This window comes from Grammomys surdaster, unplaced genomic scaffold, assembly GCF_004785775.1.
Source record: "Grammomys surdaster isolate TR1022 unplaced genomic scaffold, NIH_TR_1.0 206, whole genome shotgun sequence".
NCBI classification, from domain to species: Eukaryota; Metazoa; Chordata; class Mammalia; order Rodentia; family Muridae; genus Grammomys; species Grammomys surdaster.
In genome coordinates this window covers 4,098,544-4,121,594 of record NW_021604651.1, presented here as the reverse complement: position 1 = coordinate 4,121,594, position 23,051 = coordinate 4,098,544, and the positions used below count along the sequence as shown (strand labels likewise).

Below are 23,051 nucleotides of genomic sequence, written 5' to 3'. Positions count from 1 at the left end.
TATGGGTTCAGGATAATAAATTCAGTGGAAGATAGTCATGGGCTGATATGCCTTGAGGAGGTGACCATCCCGTTAGCAGCAACCTTAGTTTACATGAAACAGAAGTCCATGAGTGGTAGCTCGTATGAATGTCAGTGGTGTGGTTTAGGTATGGAAGGGACAGGTGAAAATGGCCAAACCCTGAGGGCCCAGAAAAAGTTTCCTGGAGCCACCAACCTGAGGGAGTATACTTTCAAGGGTCGACTACTGAGGGAGAGGGGGCATGGTCAGCCACATTTTGGTAGGAAGTGAAGCCCTGATGGCCTCACATCCGTGAAGCGGAGATGACTTAGTTCTCCCATCACAGGCTGTTGGGAGGAGACAGGACTCAGTATGCGGGCAGCACTGAGTGCAAATTGGAGATGACTTAGTCCCTGGATTATGGGCTCCTGGGAGAATACAGCACTTGGTCTGTGATGAGTGTTAAGTACTATCCACACCCTCAGCTAAACTCTGAGTTTTATGCTCAAAATTCCTGCCAGGCAGTGACAGTAGTTCTCTTGCCCTTACAATGAGGGACATAGTTAAGTGTCATGCTTGACACAAAGCTAGACTATATCCAAGGAGAGACATAATGCCAGATGTCTGCAGCTGCAATTCATTTGTCACTATCACCACATAATTAGCCACCTATCATAAACACTATTCTATATAATCCTTGATATGACATGCAAATCATTTCCTGACCCAACCATTACTTAGTGTGCACTTGTTACAGGTGCAACATTCTGCTAGATACTGTGGGAGAGGAGCAAAACAAGAAATGTAGTCCTTGGAATTAAGAGTCATGAAGACTTGTGGTTAGAGAGATAGCTCAGTGGTTAAATGTCTACTCTTTCCAGACTACCAGGGTATGATTCCTAGTATACACATGGTAGCTACAACCATCTGTAGCTCCAGTTCAAGGGGACCAAATGCCCTCTTATAGCTTCTGTAGGCACCAGGCACACACAAGGCACACAGACTTAAGTGCAGGGCAAAACACCCATACACATAACATATAAAGATTTTTTTAAGAGACAGAGTCAGGAGGACTCAAAGAACTCTCTGTGCTCCTAGCAGTAAACCTCAGCCTCTGCTCCATCTTCCCCTCCCTCACCTCCTATTGCTACTGCAATCCAGCTGCCTTCGTAACAAGCCATCATCTAGCAGACTGAAATTGTAAACTAAGCTGTTCATCTTCCTCCTAAGGGGCAACCACAATGGCACCAGACTGTAGAGCACCATGCCTTCTGGCTTAGAATTCTCGGGGTCCTCTTCAGCTGGACCATGTGGAATCTTGGTTACCAAGCCTTATCTAACATCTACTCTGTGGACCCAAGTCTGACATGAACAGGAGCTCTCAGATGCATCTTTAAATGGCCAGTCCACCTTGGTGCTGATGTCTAGTCCTCTTCTTCCAAAGACATCTACTAGAAGTTGATTGTTCTTTTCTATTCATAGACTTCCTGGTATTAGGGTGGTGTGAGGGTCTTCCCACCTCACTCTTTCTTCTTGCAGCTATTCCACTACTAAACACAAACTTGTTATTTTCATTTCTGGCCTAAGCATAGAAATTTATTGCCTCCCAATTATTTTACAAATCAATTAGTTGCTTAGGCATGGTGGCACTTGAATCCCAGCACAACGGAGGCAGAAGAAGGTGGATCCCTGTGAATTAGAGTCCAGATTGATCCGGTTATTTCCATGCTATCAAGGGCTACATAATGAGACCATTCTCAAGACAGTAGCAATTAATTAATTCAACTGATAAACACTATATATGATCTATATCATAAAGTTTTGAAATATGTATATATAATGGAATAGCTGAAGTAAGCTAATTAACATACATTAATCTTATTTTTTAATATTTTTTACAGTGAGCATGATTAAAATCTACTGTCAGCAATTTTCCAAAACATAACACATCACCATTAACTATAATCATCATGTTGCAGAATGGTTTTCTTCAACTTATTAAATGTGTGTCCTTTGGTTAACATCATCTATCCATTCCCCATTCACTCCAGAGCCTGTCTCCACAGTTCTCTTCAATACTTCTTTACTATGAGTTCATCCTTTAGATTCCACATATAGATGAGACCATGTGGTGTTGTAAAAAGCATACTCTATGGGGCTAGAGAGATGACTCAGTGGTGTAGAGAATACTACTCTTCCAAAGGACCTCAGATTGAGTCCCAGCACTCACTGACTGTTAACTCGAGCTTCAAAGAATATGACACTCTCTTCTAGCCTCTGTGAAACATGCACACACATATACACACATGTATATGCACACACATAAATAAAAATACAACCTTTTAAAGTACATGCTATCATATGGAAACTCTCACTATAACTCAATTGCAGTGACTTCCTGCCTGAGCTCCAGGCTTGTCAGCTTTCTACCATTTCATAGAAAGAAATGGTAGAAACCATTAGATCTTGGTGACCTCAATTCCTGTTATCTGATCCATTTCCCTCACAAACTACTTCCTGTGGTCAAATCCTAGACTGATCATTGCCAATAGCCTCCCAGTTTCACACCCGTTTCCCAGCTCAGCTTGTCCTACACACCCACTCCAGATGCTGTGTAGGGCCCTGATTCTCTGTTTTCATTATCCATTATTTCTTGTATAACTTCATCATCTTACTGCCATGAGCTGTCACTATTGCAAGATCCTCATCTCCTTCTTGCCCATCTCTCTTGTCATCTGTTTACTTAGAAAATATTTATCTGCTTTTTTGGCTTTTGGGTTCCAGGAGGCTACAGTGCAACTTTTTTCTGTAGTCCAGAATTAGGGTCTGTCTGACACCAGGCACCTCCACCATCCAATCCAAGTTCAATCAATGAGATCAAAGTTATGTACCTGAGGTCAATCAGAGGCTTGCGGCACCACATCTACCTTAAGTTTCAAGAGCAGTACCCTAGGTCTGTCTCAAAAAAATGGCATTAGTGATGACATTGCCAAGACAACCTGTGACCAAAAAGGTCTGAGGATTATAGTGAAATTGACCATCCAGGAGAGACAGGCCCAGATTGAGATACTGCCCTCTGCCTCTGCTGACCACTAAAGCCCTCAAGGAGCTGCCAAGAGACAGAAAGTAACAGCAGAACATTAAACACAGTGGAAATGTCACTTTTGATGAGATTGTCAACATTGCCCAGCAGATTTGACACTAATCTTTATCCAGAGAACTTTCTAGAACTGTTAAGGAGACCCTGGGTACACAGCCTCTGGGGTGCAATGTGGGTAGCCACCACCTTCATGAAATCATAGATAATGTCAACAGTGGTGCAGTGGAACCCCCAGCTAGTTAAGAAGCAACAAGAGATAATATTTCAATAATAGACCATCTGAAAAAGAAAGGAAGGATGAGAGAAAGAAAGAGGGAAAGAAAGAGAGAAAGGAAAGAAGGAAAGAAAAAAGGAAGGAAAGAAAGAAAACCCTATCTATTTAACAGCACCCACCCATCTCAACATCTGCCCTTGAGAAACTGAGCAGGGATAGAGCAAAGATCAGATGACTAATTGCACTTCAAATGTATGTTTGCAAATCTTACACATTTTCTTAATCAGCCTATTCGATCTTTATAAGTAACTTATACCCATTTGCCTCAGCCCTTCTTTAGGATGTCAATCAAAGTTACCCTCCACCACATACCCACATTCCAAGTGCCCAGTCCAGACACATGTCTGCTTATTACCTCAAAGATACTGCTTTAGTGCCTGCCTCCCAAATAGTTAACTTGGTGTGTATATGGAATTTGACAAGAAAATGAAAGTTATTTCACATTTATAATCTTAAAACAAAAGTCCCTTTCAGCACGAAGTCTCTTTCTCTGTCTCATATACTTGTGGGAAGACTCTGTAAGCACGATCTACAGTTATTATTTCCTCTTCATCGACCCTTGTTCTTTGGGACCTAGTACCCTCTGACCTCTCCTCAAGGCCTTGATAGTGTTCAAGCCTGGTGACTAATTCTCAAAGCTTTCATTGTTTCCTTCAAAGGTTCCAAGGAACTTTTTTTATTGAAATATTTGGAATGTTCTCCTACCTGATCAGCTGTCTCCCAACATTGCTATCTTAATTCTCTCTCCCTTTCCTTGCTTTTATATAAAAATGCATCTTTTATTAGCTGATGGCCTAACAGATACTACAACTCAATCTATACAAATAATTCTCTTCCTTTGTCCTTCCACGGTCTGGCCTCCTCCCTGAGTCCTTCTCAGCTCAGACATTGGTACCACCAGTCACCCAATTGCTCAGGAGCTGAAATGTCCTTTATATTTCTATCATGTTTTGTCTCTTCACCATAGGACACAAAATCAGAACATCTTCTACAAATCTTGCGTGTTCTCTCAGAAATATTCTTCAAATTCACATTCTGCTTCTGTCGATACAAGATGTAGATGTCTATGCTAGATCGACCCTCACAAAGCAATAAAAATGGTGACTTAAACACTTGTTTTTAAATCTCTTCTGGAGAGCAAATTCTTAAACAGGATATGAGTCCATACAATCATAGCACTGAGGACTCTCACCTGAGAGTATTTAAAACCTGGAGAGCCCAAGTTTAAGTCTTAATAACCCATTCTCTATGTGAAGGAATCAATGATATGCCTACATAAATCCAAGACCATCAGGAGTTACATCTTTAACAAGGCGTATGCAAAAGTAAACCCAGTCCACCCACAAACATCAGCAAGAAAAGTTGCAGAATAGGGAAGGAGCAATCTATGATGTGTATTTACAGTCCAAGTGAACACCGTAAAGAGGGCTAAAACCTGTTAAGCTGTGGATTTTATTTAAAATGTACTTAGGCTCTTGGCAGCTAACAGCAGACTCCCTGTGGTGATAGGATTTTTGTACTTAGCTTATGTGTATGATATCTGTACAAAGTCATCTCACAATATTTTTATTTCTGAAAAAAGTAATCAAACCCCAGATTAACAAAATTACAAGAAAAAGAAGCACTGCTGCAGGGTGAGCAGAAACAACACACAACAAAAACAGGCCACAGAGATGAGAACTGTCACATGTGACCATGTTGAAATTTGTATGTAACTTAGAAACTTAGAAACTCCTAAATATGGATAACTTTTAGCAAATGCAAAAACAATAAGACTTAAGAAAAATAAAAAAATTAACCAATCAAAATTTGGTCAATAATTAAAACAATGATGTAAAATGTTGACCTTAATGACAAATATCGCATATGGCATACAACAACTGCATGATATGTGCCTTTAAGTACAGTTAGAACACTAGCTATTTATTCTATATTTATTAAAATCATTCAGAGTTAGTCAAAGAAAAGAAATAATAAGATATAGGTGAAATGAAATTTAAAAAATTGAGTAAAACTAAAATAAGATACAGATCATCACAAGAAACCCAAGTCTGATTATTTAAGAAGCTGTTAAAGTCTTAAGCACTTTAAAACTTATAAGACTGTTACAATCTATAAAAAGAATGATTTTTCAAGATCTGTTTTTAAAATGTTTAATTATGTAATAACATATATTTAAGGGTGCCTGTTTGGGTACACACACTCACGTACCACTCATGTGTACAAGCATGGAGTTCCAAAGAGGATAGGAGATCCCTTGGTGCTGAAGTTATAGGTGGTTGTGAGCCACCTGATACTGGTGCTGGGAACTGAACTTGGGTTCTTTATAAGAACATCAAAAGCTTTTCTGAGCTTACTGAGCAGTTTCTTCAGGTTCCCAGTAAGCCTGAATATTTATATTTATAAATTAGTTATAGAAATAGAAAATTAGTATTCTTTTTTCTGTCAGTGTTCTATTGCTGTGAAGAAACACCTTGACCACACCCCCACTCTTCTAAATAAACCATGCCTTAAACATGGCTTGCTTACAATTTCAGAGGTTAAGTTCATTATCAGCATAGCATAGTAGAAAGCATGGCAGTGTGCAGGCAGACATAGTGATAAAGAAAGAGCTGAGAGTGCTACATCTGGATCTGCAAGCAGCAGGAAGAAAGAGACAATGGGCCTGGGTGGAGCATTTGAAACTCCAAAGTCTAACACACTTTCTCCAACAAGGCCACACTGCCTAATCCCTGTCGAATAGTTCGATTCTCCATTGACCAAGCATTCAAATATATGAGCCTATGGGGGGCTATTTCTATTCAAACAATCACAAGTAGTAAAATTTATACAAAACCACACACATAGAAAAACCTTGAATATCATAGCAATAATATTTTTAAAATATAAGGTTAGGAGTATCACATTTTCTGAGTTAAAGTTACATGATGCTTTCATAAAATTTAAAAATAGAAACAGATGTGGAGAATGGAGAGACTAAAAACAGATCTAAACTCACATGGTAAACTACTGTTTATAAAGGGCCTCAGAGAGAGTCCATGGAGGAAAGCAAAGCTGGAAAATTGGATGCTCTCACACAAAGAAGATGACTGTGTTCTATGTACAGAGGGTTTGTAGGGGAACACAAAATAAAAGTCAGAAGTATAAGGCCTAAGCCCATCAAACTTCTGTGAAAGAACATGGCAGAAGTTCTAGAGCATTGGCCTTGAAAACTTTTGGGGATGGGGGATTATCACCAAAATCTTAATCAACAAAAGGAAAAATATGTAAATGGGACCATAGTAAACCAAGACACTTCTGTGCAGCAAACCAAAAACAACAACAACAACAACAACAACAACAGCAAAACACAGCACAATGAAAAGACAATTTTCAGACTCATGGAAAGTACTTATAAAGTACATATGTTATAAGGGGCTAATTACCCACATTTTATAATAAACTCTTACAATTCAATGGCAAATATATAATTAAAAATCAAAAAATACTTGATAAAAAAGCAGTAAAAAAATTTGAATAGAAAATAGGTGAGTGTTCAATGGGACTAATAGCCAGGCATGTGGAGACCATCCAGGCATGACTTCACACTTTTCTAGAATGGCTGTTACAGCAAATAAAAGCACAGAAATGTACTGATGCATAGTTAAAGAAGAGAGCAGAAATACAGAGTGTGTAGACATTCTGGGAAACAGCACTAGTGCTTCTAAAGAAAATACAGCTACACCAACCAAAATGACACAGATATCCTCTTCTTTGTTAATAACCCAGCACTCAACTCCTCTGCACCATCATTTGTAGCAGCCAAGATGTAGACAGAGCCTTAACATTTATCCAGAGATGAGAGGGTGAAAAAATTTGGTACAGGTTTATAATGCATTATTATTCAACCTTAAACATGAAGGATATCTTGCTAGCTGTCACAAATAGAAGCCAGTTTGCTGTGTGAAAGAAGCCAGGCACAGAAAGAAAAGTATTGCATAAACTTATTCATAAGTGAAGTCTAAAGCAGAAACAAAGAGGGGCACGCATTTAGAAAGGGATTAGGAATGTTGCACAGTCATAGAGTGCTTGCCCCAAAGAGGACATTTATATCACCACCTTTAAGACTCAGGAAATATTTCAGAAGATGAGGGTGTGGGAAATGTAAGGGTCAAAACATAAGGAGAAGCACTATGAAATGTTCTTCTGGACATGGCACAGCCAATGCACTCAAAATCTAACTATGGCAGCAGTTGGTGTCTCCTGTGGACCTATTATAACACTGGCCTTGTCAATTGTCAATAATGGATTAACCCTATTACTCTCCGATAAAGTACTGACTCTCAGTGAATTCTTGTATAGAGGGCAGATACTGTCTTCAGTTTTATACCCACTTATGAACCCACCATATTCCAACAGAGAGTTCTAAATCATTGGTTACCCAGATGACCCAAGTTAAACTCAGTGTGTAACAAAACAAAACAAAACAAAACAGACAAGAATGTGGGAGCAGGGTTTGTAAAGATGACAGAAAATGAAATGAATAGGAGGGAGATAAGAGGCTTGGGTGACAGTAATCAGAATACTTTGTGTAGATGTATTATTGTCAAAGAACAAATTTAATAAAGGGTATAAAAAACAAAAACAACTGTCTTAACCTTGCTACCAAGCTCGTCAAGGGCAACTCCAAAGAAGTAAATCTCATGACATCTCATTCATAAATATTGATGCATTAAGGAGAATTTCCAAAGAAAATCAGCCAACCAAATCAAGAAATCCATCAAAACCAGAACAGATCGTGACTGAATAAAATTCCTTTCATCAAGGCAAACCTGATTTACATTAATGAAAGCATCAACTTTATGTAATCACAGATTAAGGGACATAAACGTATGCTCACCCCCATGGTGGAAGAAGAGAGGGCATTCTATGTGACTCAATATTTATTCACAAATGAAGACATTATCTGTACATTAGGAGCCCTAGTCAATTACTGATACCATAATTCAACTTAGGAAAATGGTAAGTCTGATGGAGGTTGACTGGCTTACACTGGTTCACCTAGGTTTGGTTTCAACTTCTAGGTCAGATTTAAGACTTTCCATATTGGCATTTCTTGACTTTTCTGGGCATATTCTCATGGAGGCAGCAGAAGCAACAGAAAGGATAGTAAAAACTTGGGATATTGCCCAAAGCCAACCCTTGGACCTGATATTCAATTGTTCCATGGACATCATATATCATAGAATGTAGTCTCCAACCAAATTTGATGTTGTTAAAGTGGGGGAAGTTTACCATGTCAAGTGGAAAGAATTGCAATGTTATGGGACAAAAGGCATAGATTCAGAATGAGTGAGACATTAGGGGTAGTGTGCAAGTTATCCATAAGGAACTAAAGGGGACTAGCCATAACTGATTGGAGAAAAATGAAAAACCTGCAAAGAGCTACAGCAAATAACATGAAAAATTTGACCTGATACTAGAAGGGTTCATGAGAAAACAAGGGTGTTTCCACTGCCACTCTTGGGTTTTAAATTAACATATTTGAAATGTACATTTAAATATCTAAAAATAGGCCATTCCCAAATTGGGGTTTTTAATTCATTAAATTTCTTAGAATACAAAGCATTGTGACATTTCTTTGTTCATTAACTCTCTACACTCCTCTGATGCCTCCTTTACCCCTCTTCTCCCTTCTTTTCCTTCCCTCCCCTCCCCTCCCCTCCTCTCCCCTCCCCTCCCCTCTCCTCTCCTCCTCTCCCCTTTCCTCCCCACCTGTCTCCTCCTCTCCCCTCCCCTCCCCTAGCCTCCCCTCTCCTCTCTTCTCCTCTCCTGCATCCTCTACTTCTCTACTCCCTTCCCCTCTCTCCTCTATCTTTTTACTCTCCTCCCCTGTCTCTCCTTTCCTTTTCCTGTTATTCCATTTTCTCTCCACACATAATCTTGCCTTTCATTTTCATGCCACATATATCCCATAACCTCATTATTAACACTTTTGTTTAATTTTTATTGGAGATCTTAATTAATCCTGTAAGAAAACAGAAACAATAGCATAATAGCTAAATAGGTAATAGGTAAAGAAGAAATAAAGATTATAGGATTCTATATTTGAAAGCCCCAAAAAATAAACAGAGGTGCTATTTGAATAAATGGGAAAATATATTAAGTTTACTGACAACAATCGATATACCAAAGTCATATATTAAGAGTCTGTGAACTAGGAACAAATAAATTCTTAAGGGATACATTGAATGTACATATTGAGAAACAGTAAAGACCTTTCACTTTATTGAATAATTCCAAAGACCTAAATAGAAGAGTATATGGTCTTCGTGGGATAGTTTGAATGTCATATCATCCCCCTCATCAATTTGTTTATATAATCCATGGACCCCAAACAAAATCAAACAGAATTTGTGGTTAAACTTGAAACTTAAGGAGTCATGGCTATATCCCAGTTGGTAAAACACTTGTCTTGCAAGCGTGAGGACCTGAGTTTGGTCACCAAATCCAGATGTGGTGGGGCACACTTATGATTTTAATGCTGGGGAGGAGGAAAAAGAAGGATTTCTGGAGCTCACTGGACTAATCTACTTGATGAGCTACATACAGACCAGTGAGAGAACATGTTTGTTTCTTTGTTTGTTTGTTTAAGGTCGCTGGCATCAGAGAAAACATCAGGGGCTACCCCCTGTCTTCATACTCAACAGGTTACTATCCACATGTATGTACTGGGAGCTGGCCTGGTTACTCGAAGGAAGAGGACTCTGAGAAATCAGATGAGCTGATCTTCCCAAATAATCTTCACCTAAAGGTCAGCTCTATAACAGCTCTAAATAGCTCCATAATCCATAAGGAAATGAGGCAATAGGATAAGGAAAAATGTGGGTGGCATAGAGAAAGGAGTTGAGAATAAATTTCCAGAGATTGTATGGACCCATGAGTCATTGTAGGTGGAGTCTGAATGATGAAAAGAAAGGATCAATTTTCTTAATCTAAGGTTATAGGTGGGACTTGGATGTCAGCAATAGGTCAGGGTGTCTGAGTTCTCAGAGGCAGTTTTTATAACTATTCTTGAATAGACATTGGGTGTGGAAACTATAGGAATAATGTTTGACATCTTTCCATTTGAACTTGACTATTAACAAGGGCTTGGGCTTTTGTAAGAGAAGACCCAGGTACTAAGTCACTGGTTCTCAACTTTGGCCGACATTGAAAACACATAGTAACATTAAAAGATGCTTGTCCCAGAGATGCCACTCAACACTGATTTCCCTTCTTTCTCCATGACCTCTCACCCAACCCCCATTCTCCCCTACCTAGTCCCACCACAGTTCCCAACACACTACCTCTCTCCAACCACCCTTCCCCACCAAGTTCCCTCTACTTCTGCTTTTGATGATGTCTGCTTTATTTCCTCTTCTGAGTGAGATTCAAGCATCCTCCCTTAGGTCCTCCTTGTTACTTAGCTTCTTTGGGTCTGTGAATTGTAGTATGGTTATCCTGTACTTTATGACTAATTTCTTATAAGGGCATCTCTGGGACAAGCTGGAGACTTGGGACAGGGGAGGCTCCTGAGAGAGGATGGGAGATGACCCTAGCTGAGACTCCTAGATGGGGAAATATGGAACTTGAATTAGCCACCTTCCATAGTCAGACAGGTCTTCTAGTGGAGAGAGGAGGACATCAACCCACCCATAAAGCCTTTGACCCCAAATTTGCCCTGCCTATAAGATGTATAGAGATAAAATGGAACAGAAATTGAGGGAATGGCCAACCAATGACTGGTCCAACTTGAGACCCATCCCATGGGAGAGACCCAACTCCTGACACTATTAATGATAATATGCTATGCTTGCAGACAGGAGCCTAGCACAACTGTCATCTGAGAGACTTCATCTATCAGCTGATGGAAACAGATGCAAAAACCCACAGCCAAATATTAGGAAGGGAGTCTTGTGGAAGAGTCAGGAGAAGGAGTGAAGATGCCAGAGGAGTCAAGGACATCACACGAAGTCCTACAGAGCCTACTAACCTGGGGCCATGAGGCCTCACAAAGACTGACCCACCAACCAAGGAGCATTCAGGGCCTGGCCCTAGACTCCCATACCTATGTAGCAGGTGTGCAGCTTGATCTTCATGTGAGTTCCCCAATAATTGGAGCAGGGGATATCTCTGACTTAGATTCTGTTCTATGCCGTTGGATCCCTTTCCCTTAACTTGGCTGCCTTGCCTGGTCCTCTCAGTGGGAGAATATGTGCTCAGTCCTGATGAGAGTTGATGTGCCAGGGTGGGCTGGTACCCAGGGAGGACGGGGGCTCCTTATCTCTTTAGAGAAAGGGAAGGGGACATAGGAGAAAGGGGATGAGAGGGTGGGACTGAGAGGAGAGGAGGGAGAGGTACTTCTATCAGAATTTAGAGTTAATAAATAAACTAATTAATACAAAATTAACAGATGCTAATGTTCTATGTTCCATGCACCTACTGGCCTAGATGCCAACAGGTAAGTGACTGGATTGTGAAAACCTGGTGTGGAAACACAGTACAACTTTATTCAGCTGTAAAGAAAGGCAAAATTATAAAATCTACAGGAAAGTGAGTGGATCTGGAACTTGTATTAATAAAGGTCACCAGACTCAGAAGACAAATACCACATATTCTCTCTCAATGTATAGATATCAGTACATATGGATATATATTTATATACATACATGGATATATATGTGGATATATATTTATATACATACGCGTGGGTATAGATCAGAAAACTCAAGAGACAGAGGAATGCTAAAGAAGGTAGTAGTAGTAGTAGTGTGTGTGTGTGTGTGTGTGTGTGTGTGTGGAGAGAGAGAGAGAGAGAGAGAGAGAGAGAGAGAGAGAGAGAGAACAATTAGGCATAAGATAGGAGGATACTAGGGATAGAAGGATAAAATATGGAGTAGAGTGATGGGAGAGAAGAAAGAAGGGGAGAACAACAAGAATAGGTTTTACTTGAAATGGCACTGTGTAACTACTCTGTATGATAATTGCAAAATAAAACAAAAGATCTCCATCCCCAAGTCACACTTGATCAATTGGTCAGAAGCCTTGGAGTTGAGACTGGGAGCACTGGAAGAGTGTAAGATTTTCTATATGACTATAAAATGGCAGGTGGAGAAGTGCCATCCCAGAATCCTGCCTGCAGCATCAGGGGATTGTGACATGCCCATTGCCTGAGTCCTCTCTATGTGATTAAACTGAATGTGTGAGGGAGGAGCCTGCACAGTCTTTAGTGCTCCAGGCTACCCAGAGAACAGACTGTCAAGCCTGGGAAACTCTGGCTTCTACCTGACACCAGCCAACATCATCCATGCCTGCTGGAGTTTTCCTGTAATAAAGATTCAATTCCAAGATAACTAAATGATTCTTTGGTGGATGACAAATACTATCCAATACAATACTGGAAGAAGCAATCCAGTATTATTGAATATCTATGGAAGATAAAAATAATACTATCTTTAGATGAAAAAACAGCTCCACAAATTCATATTCCATTTCTTGGTTAATGGTGGGTAGTCTCAGTACCACTAAATTCTCCAGAGACCTTTTCCCACAGTAAGGAAGGTTGATGAAGATACAAGGCATGTCTCTATCTTTTCTGCAGACCCCAAAATACAGCCCAGTCATATGAACCATATAACACCTCTCCTGTTCTCACAGCTTGGGAAAGAGGAGAGGGCAAGGTGGTGATAGCAGGAGGCAACATCACACCAAATATTATAATAGTCCTGCCAGCCCTGCCGTACCTGAGAAGTGTAGTTCACACTCACAAGAGCGTGTAGCAAGTTCTGCGCCTCTGGCACCTCCTTGGCAGGCATGTAACTCCTAAATGACTTAGCAAAATTTGGATCTCAGGAGGCCAGGACACTCTTCTGTAGCTGAAAACAAGTAAGAGTCCTCTGGGGACCCTATGAATACAATGGCTTTGAGTGGTCTTCCCATATCTGTCCTTTCACCAAATAGATGCCAATCACTGCACAAGGAAAGAAAACTCAAGCCCTGACTGCATACGTACTGAGGACCTTAGTGAACAAAGCCCATGTGTGAAATGCATTCTCACGTTCCTATTTTTGAAAACAATGTTATAGATCATCTCACATACTATATAGTTTGACCCATTCTGTTTCCAAAAAGGTAAAGAAAAAGTTCAGATTCATATCTGAACATAGGCCAGAGCTGAGATATGTACTTGGAATCTTTCCCATGCTTTCCCTTCTAGGGTAACTGGAGCCTTTGACATTGTCATGGTGCCTTGTGATCTGATAAAGATACTCTATTACTAATGAAGAAAGAGTAAGGAAAATAAAAACACCATGCCAAGCACACAGTAGGCATGTACTATGGCAATCCACTTCTACCTCCTTTATCTGTAGATTGCTTCCTAACTCTGAAGCAAGTCATAAAACTTAACAATAGGGCCTGATGGAATCATGACTGGTCAAAACACTGGGGCCCCCACCACAGTTCCTTTGAGCAAAATGGCAGAACATAAGACTGTGTAGTATATAACCCTGAGTTTCAAGGTCAAGGAAAACACAATGAATAATTGTGTGCATTGGAAAGGGCCGTAGCCTCTAATCAGTAAGGGAAGTCAGAGAGCCTCGACCCATCAGCTCTGGTCAAGTTCCTACAGTGGTGCTCATATTTTCTATCTATAGCTATTATAGACTGATGTAGGGATTAGGCTAGTTTGATGTTAGTGTCACAAGAGACTGAGAAACAGTTGCAATCTTCCCATGATTAACTGAATCAGTTACTTTTCATGCTGCTGTGACAACATCTGAAAAATGGCAAAATAAGGAAAGAAGTGTCAATTCTGGCTTACAGTTCAATGAGATACAATCTATCATGCTGGGGAAGTCATGGTGACAAGAATGGGAGGCCATCTAGTCATCTACACTATAGTGCAGAGTCAAAGAAGGGCTGGGTTATAAAGCCTCAAGCCCCCCTCCCCACTTCCCTAGTGTCCTGCTTATTCTGGTAAGGTCTCACGTCCTACAGGCTCCACAGCCTTCCCAAAGAGACCACCACTTGGAGACCAAGTGGTCAAACACATGACCCCAAGAAAGACACTTCATGTTCCAACCACAGCATCCCTTTTCTCCATTCTCCATTCTCCCTCCCCTACCTTGAGCATGATGTGCACACAAGTGTAACAGCAAGAGGTAATGGAATAGCCATATGAGAACTGAACTCCTGGACTAAAATGTTGATTTTAAAAGCCTTACTGTGACCTGTGGCTTCAGCTCAGGGCTAAAACAGACAACCACTTTGTTTCTGTCCTTATGGCTATCTCCTTGGATCTAAACATCCTATGAGCCTATAATACTAGCATTCTGTCTATACTCCATCCCCACAGTTACCTGGCAACAGCCAGGTAGACCTATAAAAGGGGCTGCTTGCCCCTTCCTCTCTCTCTTGCTCTTGCTCTCTTGATCCCTTAGTTCCCTTGCTCTTTCTCCTTTCCCTTCCCCCTCTCTCCACATGGTCATGGCTGGCCTCTCTACCTCTCTACTTTTCTACCCCTCTCTCTCTTTCTCTCTGTCTTTCTCTGCTGCTACTACCTTCTTAATTCTCCATTCCATGCCCTGAATAAACTCTATTCTATACTATACCAGTGTGTGGCTGGTCCCTCAGGGAGAAGAGATGTCTTGGCATACTGTCTTTATCTTTATCTTTTTATAAATGCATCATATAAACAAGGAGAAAAGAAAGCAAGTGTGGGACCACTCACCTGGCCAGGCATATGGAGACAAAGGAGAGACAACTTACATGGGGCTGAGGACTCTCAGCCCTCAGCAATTCAACTACTGGGAGGAGAGGCATGCAAGACCAAAGAACTTTACCTTCACCATTTAAAGGACAACAGCCCAGAAAATGTGGTTCAAGATATGTTTTGCACCATGACACGACCTGGAGGCAAAGCAGGATCTTAATGGAGGCAAAGGGAGGGATTGAGCCTGTTGGTTTGAAATGGGGGATGTCCTTAGCATATAAAACACTTAGGTTCATCTTTTCTTTCATTTGTAATGAGCTGTGGTGTTTAGAGATTCAGAGATACTTGAGTTCTGATGAAAACAGCAACAACACCAAATTGACCCTCAGGATTTTTTTCATATTTTCCTTTATTATTTGGGAATTTCACATCCCGAACCCCAAGCTCACGCACTTCTCAGTCCTCTCAGGTTTTTAATGATTTTTAATCTTCATGGTCAATTTTACTGGATTTAGAATCACTATAGAAATGTATTTGGGGTTGTGTCTATGAGGGGATCTCTAGAAACATTTAAGTGAAGAGGTGGAACTTACCCTGACTGTAGATGCACCCCTCACCATGGGCCATGTCCTAGAGTGAGCAATAAACAGGAATCAAGCAGCAGCTTTTATCTCTTCCTGCTTCTAGGTGCAGAGGGACAAGATGCCTCAGGTTTCTACTGCCATGTCCTCCCTACTATGACAGACTGTACTCTGAAGCTATAAGCCAGAATCAACCCTTTCTTCCCTAAGTTGCTTCTTGTAAGATATTTACTCACAGGAAAGAGAAAAGTGACTAATGAGTCGATGAACAGGACCATGGTCCTGTAACCAATACGTTGAGAGGTGACTGGCCACAGAACCATTTTTCTTTTGACGTTTGTAGCAAGAATTTACCCTTGGGTTTGTGAGTATCCACATGGAGAAGGCCACTCTCATTCCTTCAAGTATACTGAGCTCTAGGGTTGCTGTTGTTAGGGGCTAAGGAAAAGCTTTCTTGTACTTTTTCAGAAGAGAGCCCTCTTAGGACATTTCAGCACTCAAGATCAGTCCCTTGTCAACCTGGCATTCTCTGGTTTGATCCCCTAAGTAGCTGTTAGGTCAGGCTCCCCTTGCCTACCACACTCATAGCATAGTTTCCTCAAACTCATTTTCTTCCTACTACCTATTCTTTCCAGCCTCAGAGCCTATTAAACAGTAGTCAGATCATGCTGTTCCCAGCCAGCATCCTTTGGTGGCTGGCCATTGCCTATGGTTGAAATCACTGTCTAACATAAAATGTGGGCCTTTAAAAAATAACCAATTCCTTTATAACTTCATATTTCTCTTTAACATTGTTAAACCTTTGTTTAACATTGGTTCTTGGCACATGTATGCATGCTCTGTTCTTTCTTTCCTGTATCCTGCTATGCCAACTTATTTCTATAATATAGGACAAGACAGTCTTTGTACAAGAGAAGGATGGGAGGGGGAAAGGTAAGGGAAGGGAGGGAGGAGAATAAGGGGGAGCTGAGGGAAGGAGAATACAAGGAGAAGGGTGAGTAGGGAAGGGAAGGGAAGAGGATAGGAGAGGAGGGGAGGGGAGAAGTGAGAGGAGAAGAGAGAAGATTGGGGGAGAGGAGAGGGGAAGGAAGAAGTGGAAGGAAAATGGTGAAAGTGACTGAATTATTGGGAGCTAGGAATTGTGAAGTGCCTGTGGACAAGGCCGACAGAAAAATCTTGTAGCATGCCTGGATGAAAGCAAGATGAAAAGTACATGTGGGCAGTCTATAAGAAAAGAAAACCCCTACCAGATAGGCTACCCTTTCCTGCTTCCACCAAGGGTACCCGATGGTATTAACCACTTCCTCTTCTCTGATGCTTGTCCCAAGGACTCCCCATGCCCGACTTCCAAATGTATGATACTAAGCAAGCTAAACACAGCTATCTATCTACTCTGACTCAATCCTCAATGTTCACTAAAGCCTGGCTGCCTCAAGAAATAATGGAACGCACACCAGTAAAATGAGAAGAAAGAGTAAGCTTGTGCCTTCCACCATAATGACAAGAGATAGCTATTAATGGGGAGGAAGAGTATTCCTAGGCTAGGGAGAGATGACTCAGTAGGAAAGGGCTTGTCTTACAAGTATGAGGACCTGAGTTCAATCTCAGCATCCGCATTAAAACAAAGCAAAACAACAACAAAACAAAACTCTGTCTGATAGCATTCATTTACAATCCCAGCACTGGGGAGGTGGAAACTGAAGGATCCCTTGCTTTTGTTGATAACTGGTCTAGACGAAACACTGAGGTCCAGATTCCAGCAAGAGACTCTCATCTCAAAAAATAAGGTGAAGATAAACTGATGCTGGGTCAAATATCAACCTCTTGCGTTACATGCATGCGCAGTACACACAGGCTCATCATACACTCACGCAAATAGAGGTTTTAATAAACCAATATTTCTCTAATAATGAGTCTACCATCTGCTTTGTATGTTTGAGTGTCCTGTTTGACACTGGACTTTAAACAACCTTTTGCGAAGTGATCAATCACAACTAATCACTTACTGTCTTTTGTTCTGCATGCTTCTGCATCTCACATTTGTCTGTTTTTTCTGTTCTATTTTCAGACAAAGAGGGCTTAAATAACTTTTTTTAAAAAAGGAAAAAAAAACACTTTCGAATATAACCATGAATATTTTAGCATATATTTTGTGTACACATTTAATATTTTCTCCAGGGCACACAGAGAAAAGAAACAGGAAGAGAAAGCTAGACCATAGTTCAGTGCCTGCTGCCCAACAACTGATCTCAGGAGTAAAGACAGAGTCCCCAGCAAAGCCTGATTGGGTCCAGTATGGCCAGAGAAGGACATGGAACCATTCCTCATCAGGTTCAGAGGGGGCAGGATCCATGTGAGGAGGACACAGGAGAGGAAAGAAGCAGGGAGGCAGAAAGACATTGCTGCTGCTGAGCGTTCACCCATTCCAGAGCAGCTACACACTTCTCTACTTCCTGTGGCCCTGAATCTGTGTTATCTGGGAAAGTTTAGAGAAGCTCAGCTGCTACCTTCCTCCATTACAGGAGATGCTAGTACAGAAGTGGGGAATTCTGGTACAGTCTCTGGGATGCTCCTGGAGAAGCCACGGGAGGGATAGGCATACCTAGAAAGAGTTCTGGATAGAGTCAGTGCTAGGTCTGAGTGGGGAGAAAGCACTAATTTTATACAGAGGCTCTCCACCCTGGAAACTATATGCATGAAAGTCCTTAGGCATAAAAGGATGGCTTGCAGTCAACAACCAAAATGGTTCTGCATGGCTGCCTAGCATGGAAATAGAGGAGCGAAGAAGGAAGACTGGCCCTGGCTGAACAGAGCTCTATCTTTTTTTTAATTAATTAATTATTTTTTATTGGATATTCTATTTACATTTCAGATGTTATCTCCTTACTCCATTTCTCCCCAACCAAGGAACCTCCTATCCCATCCCCCCTCCTCCTGCTTCTTTGAGGATGTGCCCCTATCCACCCCCTCACTCCCACCTCCCCACCCTCGAATTCCCCCACTCTCAGTGTCCAGCCTTCATGGAACCAAGGATCTCCTCTCTCACCTATGCCCAACAAGGCTATCCTCCCCTACATATACAGCTGGAGCCATGAGTTCCTCCCTATGTGCTCGAAGGCTGGTGGTTTAGACCCTGGGAACTCTGAAAAGAGCTCTCTTGCAGAGTAACTAGTGTATGGTTCTCAGGGTATGAACCTGCATTGGGAGGTGTTGGAGTTAGAGTCACTACAAGATTGGAAACTTCTCAGCTCTGAGGTTTAGAAGGTTCGCCTAGGTGGAAGCATGAGAATTTCATGAGAATGGAGAAGTGAAGGGTTTGTCATGGGACAGGGGAGAGATGGCAAGGGCCATTGTGGAGGCAGAGAACTGGAAGAGGCCAAAGAGATGTGGAGGGAATCAGGTATATTTAGGAACCCAAGGGACAAGACAGAAGGACCGGTGTGTGTGGGAGTCTCCTGCTTTTACTACATGTACTTGTGGGTGGGGCAGCAGAGTTAGGCCCAAGAGCTGGATGACCTGGGGATAAAGCCTGCTGCCTCTATTGGCCTACACCATGACTTTGGGCAAGTTACTTAACCATTCAGTACAGCTGATTGAGTTCCTATAAAAAGGGGGTAATGATAAATGTATCACAGTAGTGATATGAGGGAACCCTTTAAAGGACTGAGAACAGCACCTTTCAGAAAACATGTGTTGTAAGTCTGTGTCCAGTAGTCTTCGGAACCTGTGACCTGCAAGATGCCTTGTGCATGGGGTTAAGTATCATTGATTTTCTAGCTGGGGTGGAGGGTTGTCTATACTGAGTTCAGAATATACTCCAATGGCTACTATGGATCCTTAGACTCTCTGTAAAGAATTTGTGACAAGTTAAAAAAAATGTTGGGTAAATATTTACCGGTGTTGGTACCACTTTGAGATTGTTACTACATCCACGGCACATGATCCTTTAGTATTTGTAACCATATGGGTAGGAACTTGAGAAGTAGACTAGCCAGGTACCAGAGATTTGTGAAGCACTGAGGAGGACCATAGCTTTCAGGATGTGTTTCACATTAAAGCTTTGAGAAACACAGAAGACTTGGCTGACTCCATATCAATGACACAAGGAGGACACCTACAAGAGGAGCACTCAATCTTTTGTAATTGTTAAGATTCCCTACATGATGCTACTATGTAGTCACATGAGACAAGTAGTGAGCTTTCTAAATTTTAATGTGCAAGAAAATCACTTGTGACCTGATTGAAATACAAATTCATTAATTCATTAATTCTAGAGTGGGGGCCTGCAAGCCAGCAACTTTGCGAGCTCCCAGGTATGGATCATGTCCATAGACCATGCTTCGCAGGTCAGATTCACAGGAACCGTGAATGTGTATCTAATCAGACTGTGACACTCACAGAGCATGTGTTTCAATCTGCTCTGTAGAAATAAACATGAAGGAAGGGTAGATAGCACTGAAGAGATGGGCACTCAGACACAGATGCCAACTAGGAAGTAGCCAGATAAGACCTTAGCCCAGGACAGCCAATGCTCAAAATCACCACATCCCCGCTGTGCCGTATCTTTGTGGAGACTATTTCTAGTGTTGATTTGGGCTTCCATCTGCTCTGTTTCCTCTCTTACCCACCACTCCCACCCCCACCCAGTCACTGGTTTTCCAACAAAGTAACTTGTGGAAAATTATATAATTTTCTTGGCTCAATTAAAGAGAAAAGCAAATGTATCCATGTGGAAGTTTAACCCTAGGTAAACCTTGATGCCCATCTCAGGATTCCAGTCAACTTGGGTAGGAGTTTCTTTTAGGACTTAGGAACAGTCCAAGAGAAACAGACAAGGGAAACAGGCTAAACTAATCCTAAAAGATAGCACCTCATAAAGTCCATGAACTTCTTTAGGGAATCTTGGATTCCTGACGGTAACAGGTCAGTAAAAGCCTGTATTGACATCTCAGATCAGGCTAGGCTATAGAGGGAACTCAAAAGGTCCTTTATGAACCCCTTTAACATTCAGCTCCATAATTTCGCAGCCAGAGCCAAGAAAATGTGACCATCAGAAGACCTTGACTGGAAGTGTTCTCAGGGTCCTTGGGTCTCTTGATGTCCTAAGTCATTCCTGCCTGGAAGGACAGCCAGTTCTGTCTCTGCTTCCAGAGGACTTTGAATGTGTCCCCACATCACACTAAAGTGAAGCCTGTGTATGAGATTTTCATTAGAACCTAAGATTTCCCAGTCACACGGTAGCCATATTTTACATAGTCTAATGTGTCCTTAGCTGCTGAGAGTACTGCATGGGCTTAGTCTGTATAGCAGTTAAATAAACATACTTCTGTTTTCTGTGTATGATCAGCCAACATTGGGATAATTCAGAAAACTGGCAAGCACATGAGACCTGACAGGAAGTCCTCTCAAGGAAGTATCAGGTCAAAAAAGAGAGTGGATGCTAGAGAATGGGGACTCTAGGTAGGAAGAAGACAGCTGACAGATATAAGCAAGAAAGATGATTAGAGTGATTGATATTCATGGTTCTGGGTCGGGTCTACATACTGCAGAGGTTGTTTGGCACACAGCCATAATGACCTAGTGTCAGCCAAGGAAACAATGGGCACTTGCCATAAACACAAGGATAAGATGTTTAAGTCCTGTCCTCAAGCTCTACCTCAAAGGGTGTGCCAGAGGATGTTGGTGGGGGTTGGCTTCTGAAGTGATAGATCTGGAACGGGAAAGGACATGTACGTCTCCAAACATCCAGTCAAGTTGAAGGACATACCTGTGTCTGAGGATTTGGCTGCATGGGGCTGGGGAATTGCCAGCTTCGCAATCTAGCTCCTGTCTTAATAGTGTTTTATGGTGTTTTATGTTAATTAAATGTCGACTGTAGGCATGTGCCAAGAGGCCCTGCAAAATCTGGTGCGTGGGGACAAGGGGACAATTGTACTTACTGCAGCAGCCATCCCCAGATGCCTACAGACCAAAATGTGAGAGGGAGAATAGCTCTCTTCTGGGCCCTCTACTGGAAGTAGACAATAGCAGAAGAGGGGGCTGAGGACCAGCCAGGGTCTTCTGCTTAAGTAGATAACAACAAGATTGGACTGCTACCTCATCCCTGGTCCTGTGCCTTATCCCTTACCCCTCATCTCCTTACTTCAAGTAGAAATGGCCTCTGCCGGTAAACTGAAATCGGAGCACACAGGAAGAAGAGACTAGTGGTGCACAGCAGAGGCAAATCTGCCAAGAGTTTGGATCATGGAGGCACAGACTGGTTTGCTTGTTTTATAGCCTCAGGCTTTACAGTCACATCTGGTGTATTAGAAGCATTTTCTGTGGGCCAGACCCTATGCTGAGACTGCACATGGCTCCACAAAGCTATCCACAGAGGAAGAGTCCACTGTCAAGAGGAAACAGGAGAGGAAAGATGTTGGGTGTGGTGGTGCATCCTTCTAACCCAGCACAGAGGAGACAGACAGAGTCAGGCAGCTCCCTGGAGCTTGACAACAATCTTCAGGTAAAAGTGAGAGTCTCTCTCTCTCTCTCTCTCATCTCTCAGAAAACTCAAGATGAACGGAGTCCTAAGGGACAACACCTGAGACTGACCTGTCCACACACATATGTACACACACATATGCACATACATCTACAGATGTGCACATAGGAAGTTGTGCCCCAATTAGAAGCAGGGCAGGAAGCTGAGGCATCTTTGCACAGGACTTCTTGTGTGCTTACCCATCACTCCAGTTGCCTCACAGCTTGTGAGTTTGAGGCTCCTCAAACTCTTCAGCAAGAAAGTTACAGGCCTTCCTGAAGAGAATGAGCATCAGTCTCCTCCCTCCTCCCTCATCTCTCCTCCCTCCTCCCTCCTCCCTCCTCCCTCCTCTCTCCTCCCTCCCCTGCTGCTCCTTCTCCTCCCTGCCTTCTGTGAATCTTCAGAATCCATGTCTACTCCCTGGGAGAGAGAGGAGAGTTATCTAGCAGCTTCTTGAAGCATCTTTTCAAGGCTCCGCCTCAGCAGCCCAAAGTTGCAGCCTTGTCCAAACTGTCAGAGCCATCTGCCTGCAGTCCGTGTGGCAGAAAGACCATCTGTCAGCCTCTGACCCATGCCTGCTCATCTCACAGACCACTTGGGCCAGCTCCATGCTTGCTGAGAGCCTCTGAGGTTTCGGCCTCCACAGTCTATCTCCCCAACCTGACTGACAACTCCCAGGCAGCTAGAAGAGGGGTACAGAGGGTGAGATGTGCTAAGAAACCATGTTTTCCCTGGGAACACAAGCACGAAAGCACACACACACACACACACACACACACACACACACAGAGAGAGAGAGAGAGAGAGAGAGAGAGAGAGAGAGAGAGAGAGAGAGAGAGAGA

At 42.1% G+C, this 23,051-nt stretch overlaps 1 pseudogene; it reads left to right on the top strand.

Moving 5' to 3' along the window:
• Nucleotides 1-3,343, top strand: part of LOC114624401 — a 95,440-nt pseudogene extending 92,097 nt beyond the window's left edge.
• Nucleotides 3,344-23,051: the final 19,708 nt, after the last annotated feature.